The 14,588-nt window shown below is 49.1% G+C and overlaps 1 protein-coding gene and 1 long non-coding RNA gene across 5 annotated transcripts in view; one reads left to right on the top strand and one right to left on the bottom strand.

Annotated features, from left to right (window-relative positions):
• FHL2 (four and a half LIM domains 2) overlaps positions 1–14,588 on the bottom strand; it is a 56,482-nt gene that overhangs the window by 19,877 nt on the left and 22,017 nt on the right. Inside the window, exon 1 of one of the 3 annotated variants that reach the window (XM_082426403.1) lies at positions 4,870–5,250. The exons of 1 other annotated variant lie outside the window; for it this stretch is intronic. The gene's annotated coding sequence lies outside the window, so the exon portion shown is untranslated. Of the gene's footprint in view, positions 1–4,545; positions 4,730–4,869; positions 5,251–14,588 lie in introns of those variants that run through there. One more of the 3 variants, XM_082426400.1, reaches the window with a different exon arrangement.
• On the top strand, positions 5,844–14,062 carry LOC309643594. Of its 2 annotated transcripts, XR_014253880.1 has the most exons (3): positions 5,844–9,456; positions 10,897–11,767; positions 11,848–14,062. It is a non-coding gene; the product is annotated as an uncharacterized lncRNA (long non-coding RNA). The 2 variants fall into 2 exon arrangements; XR_014253881.1 differs by having other exon boundaries at positions 5,844–11,767.

The raw sequence follows: 14,588 nt of genomic DNA, 5'->3' as shown, positions 1-14,588 counted from the left end.
CATTTTGGGATTCTTCTGAGAATGACTATGCCTACTGCTGTATATTTATGGCTTCATTTACTGAGCCTTTTCTGACTATATAGGCAGGGATCAGGGAGGTATTATACCTTGATATATAAACTGGTAACTTTCAAAAACGTTTAACAAGCTTGATTTGTCTATGCTCATGTTAAGAAATGTTTTGTGTGAGAGACAAGGCTTGAGTAAGGCGAACTGCTGTCTTTGGAATTATCTTTTGGATACTGAAAATGGGAAATTACAAATGTCAGATTTCTGACCTTAAGACCATAAACTAAGAATAGTGACACTTGTTTTGATGTCCTGCGGACTTTTAAATCCAGTCAACAAGGATATATTAAGTAACCTCTCTTTTCTAGGTACCGTCTTAGGCCCTGGGAGACTGAGATAAAACACACAGTCTCCAAAAGAGTTTAGTTCCAGCTCCAAAGCATTTAAATCACCTTTAAGATACTATCTGGATATTTAATCTCGAAACGTGTCAGTTCTGTCTGCGCAGGACAAGCATCATTATGCGGGCTAGGACGGCGATCGGCCTCAGGTCTGTAACTAGCACGTGTGTGGGGGTGGGGGGGTGGGGGTGTGTGTGTGTGGTGTGTGTGTGGTGTGTTGTGTGTGTATAGTGTGTGTGTTTTGTGTGTGTGGTGTGTTGGGTGTGTGTGGTGTGTTGTGTGTGTGTGGTGTGTTGGGTGTGTGGTGTGTGTATGGGTGTGTGGGTGTGTGGGTGTGGTGTGTTGTGTGTGTATGGTGTGTGTGTATGGTGTGTGTGTATGTTGTGTGTGTGTGGTGTGTGTGGTGTGTGTGTGTGTGTGTGGGTGTGTGTGTGTGTGGTATGTGTGGGTGTGGTGTGTGGGTGTGTGTGTGGCGGGGGGGGGCGTGCACCCCACCCTCTCTCCCTCTGCTTCCTGGGAACGTGTGGTCCAGTTATCCATGTCTGTTTGCACAAGAACAAAAGGAAAAACCCTCACTGCCCTTCATGCGTCTCCTCCCGCCTCCAAAAGGCGCCTCCAAAAGGCAGCTCCGGTTTGCTCTCATCTGCCTGGCCTTCCATCTGCAATGACCCCAACATCCAGGAAAGGCTGGCCCCTCACTGTCCTCGAAACCCTGCTCCCCGTGGTGTTTCTCTAGCACCACCATCAGGGCCCTGGCACGACAGGCGTGCACACCTCCTGCTGCTCCCTTCGCTTGCTGCCTAAGTTGGCTAATTCTTATTTGTTCCAAAAGTTGTACCACCAAACATAGACCTATTTTCTTGAAACCTAAATGTTTACAGGCTTCAAGGATGCTCTTTTACACTGGTTTTATTTACCTATAAAAACAGGGCAGACGGACTTCTCTGGTGGTGCAGTGGTTAAGAATCTGCCTGCCAATGCAGGGGACATGGGTTCGATTCCTGGTCCGGGAAGATCCCACATGTCGTGGAGCAACTAAGCCTGTGCGCCACAACTACTGAGCCTGCGCTCTAGAGCCAGTGAGCCACAACTACTGAAGCCCACACGTGCTCCACAACAAGAGAAGCCACCGCAGTAAGAAGCCCGTGCACCGCAACGAAGAGTAGCCCCCGCTCACTGCAACTAGATAAAGCCCACACGCAGCAACCAAGACCCAATGCAGCCATAAATAAATAAATTTATTTTATTAAAAACAAAAACAAAAACGGGCAGCCACTTCTCCTGTGGGCACAGACACTTAGAAACACCTAAAGGAGATCTGTAAGTCACAGACTAAATCAGGGCTGGCAACGTGTGGCTGACAAAGGCCAAGGATGAGTAGGGTGACATGTGATGTCCAAACTCAGTGTGTAAGAATCACCCATGAGAAGTGGACTAAAGATGCACAGACCAGAGGCTGCCCTGAACCTCTCATCAGAGACCCAAGAGGGTGGGCAAGCACATTTTACAGCGAAAGGAAAGTGAGGACCACCAGTAGCAAAGGGGTGATGGAATCTTAAAAAAAAACAAGACTGAGAGCTGGTGGGGAGAACTGGGAAGCAAAGTTACTGGGGAACGGTAGTAGTCAGGGCTCTCCCGAGAAACAGAACCAAGGGGATATATATATATATATAATATGAAGAGGTTTATTATTGATATTAGGAATTGGCTTATATCATTATGGAGGCTGCAAGTCCCAAGCGGCTGACGAGCTGGAGACCCAGCAGAGCTACTGGGTGGTTCTAGTCTGAGTCTGAAGGCCTGAGAAGCAGGGCGCCAGGGGTTTAAGTTCTAGCTCAAAAGCCGTCAGGCTCAGTTCCCAAGATGAGCTGATGCTTCAGTCTGAGACCAGAGCCTGGAAAGGACGGAGTCCCAGCTGCACAGTAGGGCGGGGGCAGTCCCCTCCTGCTCAGCCTTTTATTCTATTCAGGTCTCCAGCTGATTGGATGAGGCCACCCACTTGGGAAGAGCACGCAGGCTACAGATTAAAATGTTAACCACACCGAGAAACAACCTCACAGACACACCCAGAAATAACATTTGTGTCTCGGCGCCTGGTGGTCCAGTCAGGTCGTCACAAAATTAACCATCACAAGAGCTAACGCCGAAATCCACCAGTCAGGACAAGAGAGGCCGTTCCCTTAACTCACCCCAAACTCACGATGCCAGCCTGGACTCTGGAAGACTGGGCTCTCAGTCACTAGAGAAGGGCTTGTGCGTTCAGTTCAAGTTGGTCATCTTCAGGAAGTGACCACTCAGTAAATAAGTCCACGGGACCAATGTGGCTCTGATAAAACTGTCCTGAGAAAACCACCCAGGAAGTATCCAATGAACTGGGTATCTCCTGGCGCTGAGTCAGAGCAGCTTAGGTAAGTTACCTGCCTACTCCAGCCCCCTGCTGATAACGAGGCAGCCTGAGCTCCGGAGGCTGGGGAACTGGCCCTCGGTGCTGGCCAGGAAGGGAACCCAGACCTCTTGAGCCCAGTCTGATTTTTTTCAATATCCTGCTGGGTGGGCCCTTGTGTCTACAATTTAGAGTCATTTCAGTACTGGAAGTGGTTTAACAACAACCTTGGGTGAAAGTATGCAGACTAAGGCCTCACTGAAATGTTCGGGTGCATCCGCCATAGCTTAGTGGTTAGAACTCAGGCTCTCAAGTTAAGAGCTGCCTGAGGTCACCTCTCAGGGTCACCATTTCTAGGCTGGAAAGCCTCGAGAAAAGTTACCTTGATCTCTCCGTGCTTCAGTGTATCTGTAAAAACGAGGGTAATAGCCAATTTGTATACACTGCTTCTGACGTGCAGGCTTTAGAGCAACCCTGCAAGCCACCATCTCACCTGTGTTTTCCAGCTGTTGAAACTGAGGCACCATGAGATTAGGTGACTTGGCCAAGACCGCACCGCTCGGGGCTGATGGACGGGAACGTAAGCTCAGGCAGCCTAGCTCCAGCCCAAGCACACGGGCTACCTGCCACACCTGCCTCGTGGCACGTTTGTACCTGAGCCTACCCCACTGTGCCTGGCACTGCCTGGCCTGTGGTAAGCCAACGCAGCCCTCTGAACATGCAGCTGTGCAGAAGCACTGAGGCACGCCAGGATAACAAACAAACACTGAAGAAACCCCATTCTATATATTAACTGATAAGCCTTAAAAATTCAGGATGAAAAACACTGTGAAAAAATTCATATACATGCACAATAAAATGTTCTTCACTGTTTGCTTTTATAGGAGTTTAACAGGCAGCCTAGGAATTCCTGTACTTCTCAGACTTGCCCCAAATGTTTTTTAGTCGAAATCACATTCAGGATACCAAAGCCTCTCCCTCTAATGTATTATTACAAAACACACATAAGCGGGGGTTAGCGCCAAAGGGCTGGGAAGTATTTGGCATTGGTTCTGAACAGAGTTCTCCCGGCTGTGAGCCCCAGCTGTGATTTATTGTGATTTAAGTGCCCCAGTGCAGCTCATTTAACCTGGTTAGACTGGTGGGAACGGAAACCCAAATGGGTATCCGAAAGTAAAGAGAACTCTCTTCATTTGTCGATAAAACATTTAACACTCTCTTCCTGCAATTTTAGGTATGCTAAGGTATCACACGAGTACAGTTTAAGATTACCACTGTGTTCGTCTAAAACAAGCCCCCTTTTTTTTTTTTTTTTTTTTTTTTAACTCTGGTGGTTCAGTAGTTCAGTTTCCCCACGGGTCGATGACTGAGGCCACCGGCAAGCCCCACTCCTTCCTACCGCAGGGAAAAGCCTGGGCGCCCAGCCCTCTGGGACCACTGGCTTCGTGACCCTCCTCTCCAGGAGGACGGCTGCCTTCCTCCCTCCGAGATGGGGCGGGGTCCCTCCCACCCAAGGTGCCCCCGGGGTGTCCCCGTGGCCCAGCTCCCCTGTCCCCATGTCCCCCCACTGCCCAGCACCCCCTCCCCAGATGTCCCCACCCCAGATGTCCCCATCGCCCCCGGTTCCCCTGCCCCGGGGTCCCCCTCCGCCCAGGCTCCCCTGTCCCCCAGGTCTTCCTCCGCCCCCGGCCCCCCCGGCCCCCGGCCCCCACTGCCGGCCCCCTGGCCCTGGCCCGGCTGGAGCGCACTCACCGCGCGGCGTCTCGCGGACGGCGGATGGCAGCGGAGGTCCGGGCGGCTGGGCCCGGGGAGAGGCGCGCCCCGCCCGGAGAACCCCGCGTGTCATTTGACCAAATAAGGAGACGCTCGCCGGGCGGCGCGGGCGGCGCTGCCGGGCTGGCGAGCGCCCCTGGGCTCCGGGGCGGCGCTGGGGACCCCGGCCCTTTGTTTGCCGCGGGCGTTTCCTCCGTCCTGCGGCGTCGCGGGCGCCGGCTCCGGGGCTCCCGCCGGGTCCCGAGCGCGCGGCGGCCCGGCCGGGGAGGTGCGGGGGCGCGCGGCGGAGGGGCGGCCACTTACCGGGTCCGGAGGAGCGGGAGGCGCGCCGAGGACGGGGGTTGCGGAGGGGGGCGTCTCTCCGCGGCCCCCGCGGCCCCTCTGCCACCAAGTGAGCCGGCCGATGGCAGGAAGAATGGGGAAGGCCGGGTCTTTGTTCCGCTGGGGAGGGGAGGGGAAGGACCAGTCGCCCACACTCCAGGCCGAGGGCTCCTCGGACGCTCTGTGGCCCCCTCCGGGCCGGGAAGACCTAGCAGAGGAGGAGAAAGCGCCTCCCACACCAAAGCCCAGGCCCCCGAGCCCGGCCGGGGGGGCGGTCAGAGGCGGAGAGCTCACGGCGGCCGGGATGGAAACGTCCTCCGCGTGCAGCCGGGGCGCAAGGTGGGCAGAAGGACCGTGGGCAGGCGTGTCGCGTTTAGCATCAGTGGGCCTCAGAGAAGAAGGGAAGCTCTCTGATTGCTTTCCCTTCTTTGATGCTCTGTGTCCCGTGATGTTTTAGCGGCCCCCCATGGGCCTCCATCACGGAATCACAGAACCAGAGCGCCATCCTATTAGCTACCACCTACTGAGATCTAGCTGTACCGGGCATCTCATTGGATTCTCGCCCCTTAAAAGTTAGGGGTTAATAATACCCCCGTTTTATGATGAAGAAATTTCAGCTCAGAGAGGTTTGCTCAAGGCCTGCTGAGCAATAATTATGGCAGCTGCCATCTGACCTGGAGTCTGTCAAGGCCAAGCCCTGTTATCTCGCAGGAGAGGAGGTACCCCTAGTCCCATCAGTCACTCCAGGGCCCCTAGGGGCTGAGACTCGCCCCAGACCTGAGCCCCCAGAACTCTGCCTCGCCTGCTTCCTGCCTGAACCTTGCAGCTTCTCACCAAGAACGGAAGTGTGGGCTCCGGACCTGATTTCCCACTGACAGTCAAAGCAGGCCCTATCTTGAAATCCAGGGCAAACTGTGTAGAAAAGCCTTTCCCTCTGACAGTTACCTAGGTATGTTGTCTATTTAGTTGCAAATTACAAAATGATCTCCTAGTTCTCAAATGATGAGCCTAAAGTTTCAGTTTGTAAAAACAAGTTGAAAAAATAATGAAACATTCATTTCTGCATTTATCTTCTTTTCGCTCTCTTTTGGCTTACTTGATTTTATTTTACTTTTTCTTTTAGCTTTCTGAGTTGAATGTTTAATTCATTTATTTTAATTTTTTAATTGATAGTTATTTGGTTCTATAAATTTTCTTCTAATAACTACTTTAGTTATGCCACACAGACTCTGATATGTTGTTTTCTTATTATTTTAAGAAATTCTACAGTTTAATTTTGTATATTTCCTTTGACCTAAAGGATAGCGGAACATATTAAATGACCCTATTGGGATGTAATCAGCAAAATGGAGACTCTGGAAGCAAATTCACTCAGTTTCTACAGTAATATCACTCAGGAAAAAAAAAAGAAGAAGACAGAAAGAAAGGAGAGAGATGGAGGAGGAAACCAATAGATTAAAAAAAGACTTAACCAACTGCAGTGAATGGATGGAGCTTACTTAGATTCTGAATCAAAGAACAAACTATTGGAAAAATAAGTTTTCTTGAGACAATCTTGGGAAGTGTAACACTAACAAATGGTGACATTAATAAATTAATATTAATTTATTTTAGGCATGATAATGAAATTATACACACACACATTTTTAAAGCCCTTACTTTTCAGAAATAATACCAAAATGTTTACCAATGAAAAAACATTATGTCTGGGGTTGTTTCAAAATAATTTGGGCTGAAGGGTATATATATATATATATATATATGAAATAGTATCAGCCACAGATTAATGGTAACCATTGAAAGGTGGTAGAAGTTCATGATACTGGTCTCTTTCTTTACTGAATGCTTGAAATATTCAGTAATGAAAAAAATTTTAATTACAAATGCACATATCATTTGCCCTTAACCCAGCATTTCCCCTTAAAGGAAATTAACTTACAGGTAGACTTGCTCATGCGTAAGTTCATATACATACATGAGTAGTTATTGTAGAATTGTTTGTAATAGCAAAATATTGGACCATGTTATATGTTCATCAACTGGGCCTAATTAAATATCACATGGTACGTTTTAGAATTATTTCTATATGCAGCTGTTAAAAAGAACAGGTAAGTATATTTATTAATTTGGCAATAGTAACCAACCATTTGTGTTAATAAGGAAAGGAAGACGGAAGACAATATATACATATAATAGTGGTTGCCTCTGGGGAGTTCTGGGTGGCTGGGGGTCAGGAGTACAAGGAAGACTGATTTTTACTGTAAATCCTTTGTTTTTTTTGAAATTTTGAGCTATACGTATGTATTGTCCCTTCAAAAATAAAAGTATTTTAAAAGTTAAAGCAACACATGCTCCTTCTTTAAGAAAAATAGGAAACAAATTTGTTAAACTGAGTTTTTAGAAAGTCAAAAGTGGTTTGCTAGAAAGCAAATAGAGGAAGGCGGAATGCCTTCTGAGCTTAATGACATATGTACTTTTCTGAACAATTTTAACCAAAGGACAAACTACTAAAAAAATAGTTCACTAGACGTTCTGGGAAAATATATTGTGTAAAGTTCTATCTTGTACATCACTGTACAGTTGTCTCTTTGTATCCGAGGTGTTTTGGTTCCAGGACCCCTGAGGATACCAAAATCCAAGGATGTTCAAGTCCCTTACATAAAATGGAATAGTATTTGCATATTACCTCCTGTATACTTTAAAGCATCTCAGATTACTTATAATACATAAACTATGTAAACAGTTGTAAATGCTATGTAACTAACTGCCAGTCTGGCAAGTTCGAGTTTTGCTTTTGGGAACTTTATGGAAATTTTTTTTTTTTTTTCCATATTTTCCATCTGAGGTTGGTTGAATTTTCAGATGCAGAACCCACTGATATAGAAGGCCAACTGTATTCTCAGGACCTAACTATAGGGCATGGCACATAGTATGCGCTTATTAAATACAGAATTTGAATGAATGGTTGGATCACAGAAGAATTGTTTAATACGTGATGTCTCTCATTTTGTAATAGGTTATTTCATAGTATAGCAGATGGAATACTATAGAAAATATAAGTATGTGCAGCAATAGAGCTGATCTCTGGAATCAGGCCCAGATTTGAATCCTTGTCCTACCTGTGACTAGCTCTGTGGCCCTGGGCAACCACAAAACCTCCCTAACCCTCAGTTTGCTCATATGTAAAATGGGCCAATGACGTATCGTTTGCAAAACTGTTGGGAAGATCCTTTGACACGCTGCATATACACCGCTTACCACTAGTACACACTTGGTACCTAGTAGGCCCTCAGTAAGTATTAGCTTTTATTCTGTGGGTAAAGGAGAGATGAATCTGACTAAGAAGGAAATGTGAAGGTGGTTACACAGTACAAACTTCTTTTTCAGTTATAAGTCCTGGGGATCTAACGTACAGCGTGGTGACTAGTTAACAATACTGTATGGTATACTTGAATGTTGTAACAGAGCAGATCTTAAAAGTTCTGTTTACAAGAAAAAATTTGAGGTGATAGATGTTAGCTAAACATACTGTGCTCGTCATTTCACAATATGTACAAATCTCAAATCACGCTGCACATCAGAAAGTAATATCATGTTGTAAGTCAATTATATCTCAACAAAGAAAAAGCAGGAAACACAATTCTCTTCAGGAAGGATTACAGTTTAGATCCTATTCTAAAGATAAAAGATGGTCTTTTTGAGGGAAAAATTCTCTGCTGCAGATACAAGTCTAGTTCACAGAAGGAAAAAGATTAAGAAATTATATTTCCTGGGAGAGGGATCCAGTGGCAATATTGCTGGGTTACCCAAGTTCCTCTAGTTTATTTCAATTCTCCTGAAATTCCTGCACCAGCCAACACCGCCCTAGTGGCTCCTTCCCCTCTTGTTGGGGGTTTCAGGGAGAGGTTCAGGGAGAACAGGAAAGAAAGGGATGGCTCTGTGGGGTAGACCAGTGTTTCTCCAAGTGACCTGGAACCAGAAGTATTAGCATCGCCTGAAACGTGGCAGGAGAAAACGTTCTCAGGCCGGCTCTGTGTTTGCACAAAGCGCTCCAGGTAATGCGGATGACTGATCGTGCTTTGAGGTGAAATACCCGCCAGGGACTCCCTCTCTGGACTCAATAATTTACCAGAAGCTTCTATGGGGGCGGGAACGAGGATAGACTAATCACAGAGCAGGCCCAGGGACTCAGATCCAACTGCAAGTATCACTTAGGCTGTCGGACACTTGTTGTGAGGGAGGCACAAGGTAGAAACCTTACAGGGCAAGAAGTTCCAGACGCCTCTCAGTGATACAAACGCTGAAACTGAACTCTTTCTTCCCGGCCCTGAGAGGAGGGCCAGCTGCCCGGAGGGTGGGCCTGCTGCAGACCCCTGTGGTGGGTACCCACGGGTACCCGGGCCCTCACCACCGCCAGGAGGAGAGGCTTGGTTACCCTACCCCGCCATCTCAGCGGAGATCTTCAGAACGCTTTTCTCCCATTGCAGAGAGGATTTCTCACAGGCAGTTCGTTCCGCCCACTCCAACCCTGGGCAGGAAGCCGGTGGATGATTTGACCCTGATTCAGAGGTAATCATCCGTAGTTGCCTCGTGATTGGAGAGGGAGGGAATGTCTCAGATCACAAGGCCGGCGGGGCTCCCGGGAGGGGAGGGGAGGGGGCTCAGGACACCTGCGCTCCCTCTTCCTGAAAGCGCAGGAGACCTTGTGTGGGAGTCGGCCGGCAGGCAGGGTGCTTGTGGAGCGCACAGAAAGATCTTGGTCTGGTTACAATGGCTCGATCGCTCTCGCGTGAAGGACCCAAGTGTTGTTCCTGTGCCTGGTGGACGTTCAGGAAAAGCTCAGCCCTCACAAAAGACAAACCCTGCCCCTGCCCCTGCCCCTGCCCCTCACGCTCTGGTTTGGAGGGAAGATGCTTGGTTCCTCCTCAAGATGCAGAGTTTGCACATCCCGTTTCTTCGTGCTCCTTTCCATAAACTTTGACTTACTGGGTGCAAACAGTGTGTAAAACCTCCAAACATATCTGACTTGGAGTCAAATCCACAAGCAGCTCTGGGATCCCGGACTTTCCCATCGTTGGTTCCTGCATATTTGACCATCTGACACAAGTTTCCAGGGTGCCTTTGCTAAGTCAGTAGGAACGGTTCTGTCCGGTGGCTTAACGTCCAATGAAAGGCAGCCGTTCCCACCGCAGCTCCTTTGGGTCTGTTTCAGATCAGGAAACGCTGGGCTGTTTCAGATGAAACTATTTCTACTGTGGGCCCAGAAAAACTCTGCCTCTTGCTTTTTCTTTGGGATCGTTTGGTCTCTGATTCCAGTCCTTTTCTGTAGCAGTCAATTCACTTCTCTGCTTGCCAGCAGTTTTTTGTGTTTTTTCTCCCTGTCAGTTAGTCCAAAATCCATTTAAAGGACACATAAATGTCCCAGGTCTGTGCAAACCTGGCAAAATCCTGTTTTAAAGGAACCATGTTTGGGTCCTCTGACAGCCCTTCCTGGCATCCTTGATAAAGGAGATTTTCATGCTTCACTTATTTCTCAGAATGTTGATTTTAAACCACACTGAAATCGCAGTTACTCTTTGTGAAGTAACCTTATGAGTCAACCCTGTAACTTTAAAATCCCAACATCTCTCTTCCTGGTCACCAATGTCCTTTTGTACTATTTCCCCCTAAATCAGGGTCATTAACAGAAAACCTGGTGGTCTAGCCAGGAAGAGCCTGGGCGCCAGGACCTCTGACGGAGCGGTATGGCCACAGGTAACAGACACCCTCAACCTCACCTGACGTGTGAGACAAAGGATGTACCACCTCACTTCTTACCTTAAAGGGTTAATTATCTAGTTTTTATTCAACTCACTGTTATGGCTAATCAATAATTGAAAGATTTCTGGAATGTCTCCCGTGGGTGGTTCTTCACCATGGTGTGGATTTGCGTGTGATGAAGAACTGTATTTTAAATTGATTTACGTTCCTCTAAAAAACAAGTTAAGGACTATCTTCCACCTATTTCAGAAAGTGCTTTGACACCGGACCCGAGAGTCACGGCAGAGCTTTCTGGAACAGTCAAGCTTCTTTCTACATCATTGCAACAGTGGACTGTTCAAAAACAAGGAATAGATTTTCTAAATCATCTGACCTTCAACCTCTCCTGGCAGTACTTTGTCCCTCAAAACGTCTTTTAAAATTCTGGGCCATCCTCACTGCACAAATATTTTTTGAAAACTTCTGCACAGTTAGATGCTGAGCAATTACTCTATAACTGCACCAGATTATTCATGCGCCTCCTGCAGGGATGGACCAGGGGCAAGTTAACCGCCAGATGTCCAAAACGTTCATCTAGCTGCCCTGGCATTCAGGTGCTTTCGCCTTCCCCCCTCCCCCCTCCCTCCTCCCTTTCCCCCTCCCCCTCCCCCTCCCTCCCTCCCTTCCTTTCCTTCTTCCTTCCCTCTTTTCTTTCTTTCCCCTTCTTTTAGGCAGTTTGCAAATTCTCTTTTTACATGGCAGGTGGCTTCACCATAACCGGGCTCCCCAACCTTGTTAACCGTCTGTGGACTCAGCTCTCTCTCCCACCTTTTTTTGTGGCGTGTCTGTTTCCCTACATCGATATTGGTCCCTTGAGTCCCCAGGACTTGCTAAAATCAGTTGAAGGAAACGCTTGAGAGGTAAGTACGTGTATGGAAAGTTATCGGGTCAGGAGCGTGGGGAATGAGAACCTTGGCGAGCCGGTCTCGAGGCCCCGCCCACAGGTCCCCCCCTGCAGCCTGGGAGCAAGATGCCTTTCATCCTGTGACCTGCTGCAACTCCTCTCCTCACTCTGCTCTGCCCGGCAAACTCCAGTGTACCCTGTATAACCCAGATAAAGCACCTGGCCTAGGGAGGCTGTGTGGGGTGCCATCAGGAGCCTCATTTTCATCATTCCACACTGCCTCGTCTTTCGTTCGTTTATGACAACAGAGGATAGAGTGTGAGCTTCTGATGGGCCAGGATTGGGACATTTGTTTCTATATTTCAATATTTGCTGAATTCACATCAGGTTTCCTGAAAATGCCCAAAATAATAAAAGGCCGCCATACACAGGCTCACATGGGCCTCTTTGCAGCAAACAAATCAGGCCCGTGGTCCCTTTGGGCGGCTCAGTTACCAGGGCTCTGTGCTGAGATGCAACTTGCAGACAGCTTGAATTAAGCAAAGCAGAAGGGCCTGCCCTTCCAGATGGCCACACGAGGACTTGTAATCACGCTTCCTGCATTACCTGGAGGAAGCCCAGGGGTGTAGCATCTGCAGGTACGGACGCTGAAAAGGAGGCTACAGGGGTCTGCGTGGCCGCTCTGGGGATGGTATTCCTGCTCTTCCCCAGGGGCGGAGGGGGGTCCCTCCTGACCCGCTCCTGCCCTCACCCCCTACTGGCCTTATTCGTGTCTTTAAATAACACTTGGGGCATTTTGATTTCCTATTAAACGCTTTCAGCAAACTCCATCTATACAAATGGGAACATACAAAACAAATTCTCCCTCCCACAGAAATCAGCCAGGTTCCCTCCTCCATAACTGTCCGAGCCTGGGTTGCAGACCGTCTGTGGGAGCGTCTTCTTGAAATCAGTGGCCTATTTACCAACAGCGGCTCTGCTGGAGCTTTGAAGAGGGGCCCCGGACCCTGGAGGAGCGCCTTTGACGAGCAGGCCTGGGACACGGCCCAGAGAGGAGCAAACCGCTCACCTCCATCCGCCAGACTGTTTTCAGGCAGAACCACTCAGAAGGAAAAGCGCTGTATTCTCTTCCTTCACTTGTAACAGGGAAGAGCTAAATGGGACTCCACCTTGGATCTGTTTCTTTGGCTTTAACCTTTGCTTTTCGTTGCTTTTGTTATTATAATCATACATAATAGGCTGCCTCAGGGAACCCAGCCCTCCTGTGAATGGCTGCAGAAAAGAAGACATTAACACATCCCCTCCCTGAGGCTGGTCATTCCTGGAGGTGTTTTGCAAGACTTATGGCCCTTTTACTTTACTTCCTCACCGCCTCCCCCTCGCTGATTCTATAAAAGAAACTGGCATCCAGACCCCGATAAGATGGTTTATCGGAGACGCTAGTCTGCGATCTTCTCGCTCTGCCGACTTTCCGAATAAAGTCGTATTCCTGGCCTCAGCACCTCGTCTCCGATTCATGGGCCTGTCCTGCGGCTCATCTTACTGATGTATAAACATTCCCAAAGGTGGACCAGAGTGATAAACTGGTACTTCCCTTGACCGTGGCCAGCCACACCTGGCCAGAGGCGATGATGGGGGCCCAGCAGGTCGGTCTGAGAGCCCTTCCTGACTGGGATTGGGACCAGCACCGTTCACTGGCAGAGTGACAGCCTGTGCTTACGAGACGGACACCCTCCACAGCCAGCTGGGGCTGCAGAGAGAAGTAGTGGCTTATTTTGGACAGATCTCTCTTGTTCACAGGCACGGGGCGCACACAGAACACGTCTCTTTGCTGGAGCAGAGCTGATCAGGCGGAGGGTCATGGACGTCAACTTGACATCCCTGATTCATCATCACCGTTACAACAAATATTTTTGTTTGTTTGTTTGTTTTTGACTGCTGATGTGGCGGAATGTTTTGTAGAGAAAGGTGAGGTGGGTGTGGATTTGATACGGAGCAGGTGTGGGCTCCTGGGCACGAAAGCCTTTCCATGTCCCCCATTTCTTGATTACAGGAAATAGGCTTCATTCAGCCTCCAGGACCTTCCTTGAGTTCCAATGGGCAGGTTCAAACAGTTACTAATCAGGGAAGGGAGGGGACGCAGAGACAATAGAGGAGCAGTCAGGAAACTATAGCGCAGCCTTGGGACAGGGTCCTGGTTCCCCTCAAGGGATGCACACAACAGTATCTTTGAGCTGTTTTGCAGACACTGAAACCCCCTCCAGGCGGGAGAAGTTAACTGTCTGCTGCTCACAAGCACGGAGACCCCAGACCAGTTGGAACCAGAAGGTTGGTGATGCGCACTCCCGATTACCTCACCACCAGCCAATCAGAAGAGTGTCCATGAGCTGACCACGCCTTCTTTGAACCATTACTATGAAACTCCTCACCACTCCCTCCAGGGCGGGACACACAATTTTGAGGGCATTAGCCCGCTGTGGCCCCTTTTGCCTGGCAAAGCAATAAAGCTACTTATTACTACTTCACCCAAAACTCTGTCTCCAAAAATTAATTCGGTGTCAGGATACAGAGGCCGGATTCGTCTTGAGATTCAGACTCGGTCTGTGCAGATTCCTGGCTTCCCCTCTCCCCCTGAAACCCCAGGAGGAGAGGCGGTGTGAGGTGGGCTCTGCATCCACGGTGGGGCGGGGGGAGCAGAGCGCGGGTGGGAGCCCGCGGCAGCCGCCGTCACGGGGGGGCCCCTCCCGATGGGGCCAGAAAACAGCTGGAGATGGTGGCAGGAAAGGCCTTGGGACATAGTGAAGGGGCCGCAGGGGCCTCCTGGGAAGGATGCACGGAGGGACAGTGTTGGCAGGAAAGACAGAGAGATGGAAGTGAGGGAAGGAAGGAGGGAAGGTGGTGAGAACAGGTGACAGGGAGCTTCCGCTGGGGAAGCTGGAGGTGGCTGCTTTGGCTGCTTAACTGACGCTGGCAAATAAGGCCACTGTTCACCAGTGACGCCTGGCAGTTGGGATGGTTTCTGGGGAAGAAGCTGAAGTTACCCCCAAATCTCCCTACC

The sequence above is a fragment of the Balaenoptera physalus genome, assembly GCF_965194825.1.
Source record: "Balaenoptera physalus genome assembly, chromosome: 15".
In the NCBI taxonomy this organism is placed as follows: domain Eukaryota; kingdom Metazoa; phylum Chordata; class Mammalia; order Artiodactyla; family Balaenopteridae; genus Balaenoptera; species Balaenoptera physalus.
The sequence above is the reverse complement of the archived record's forward strand: the minus strand, read 5'-3'. Positions and strand labels throughout refer to the sequence as shown.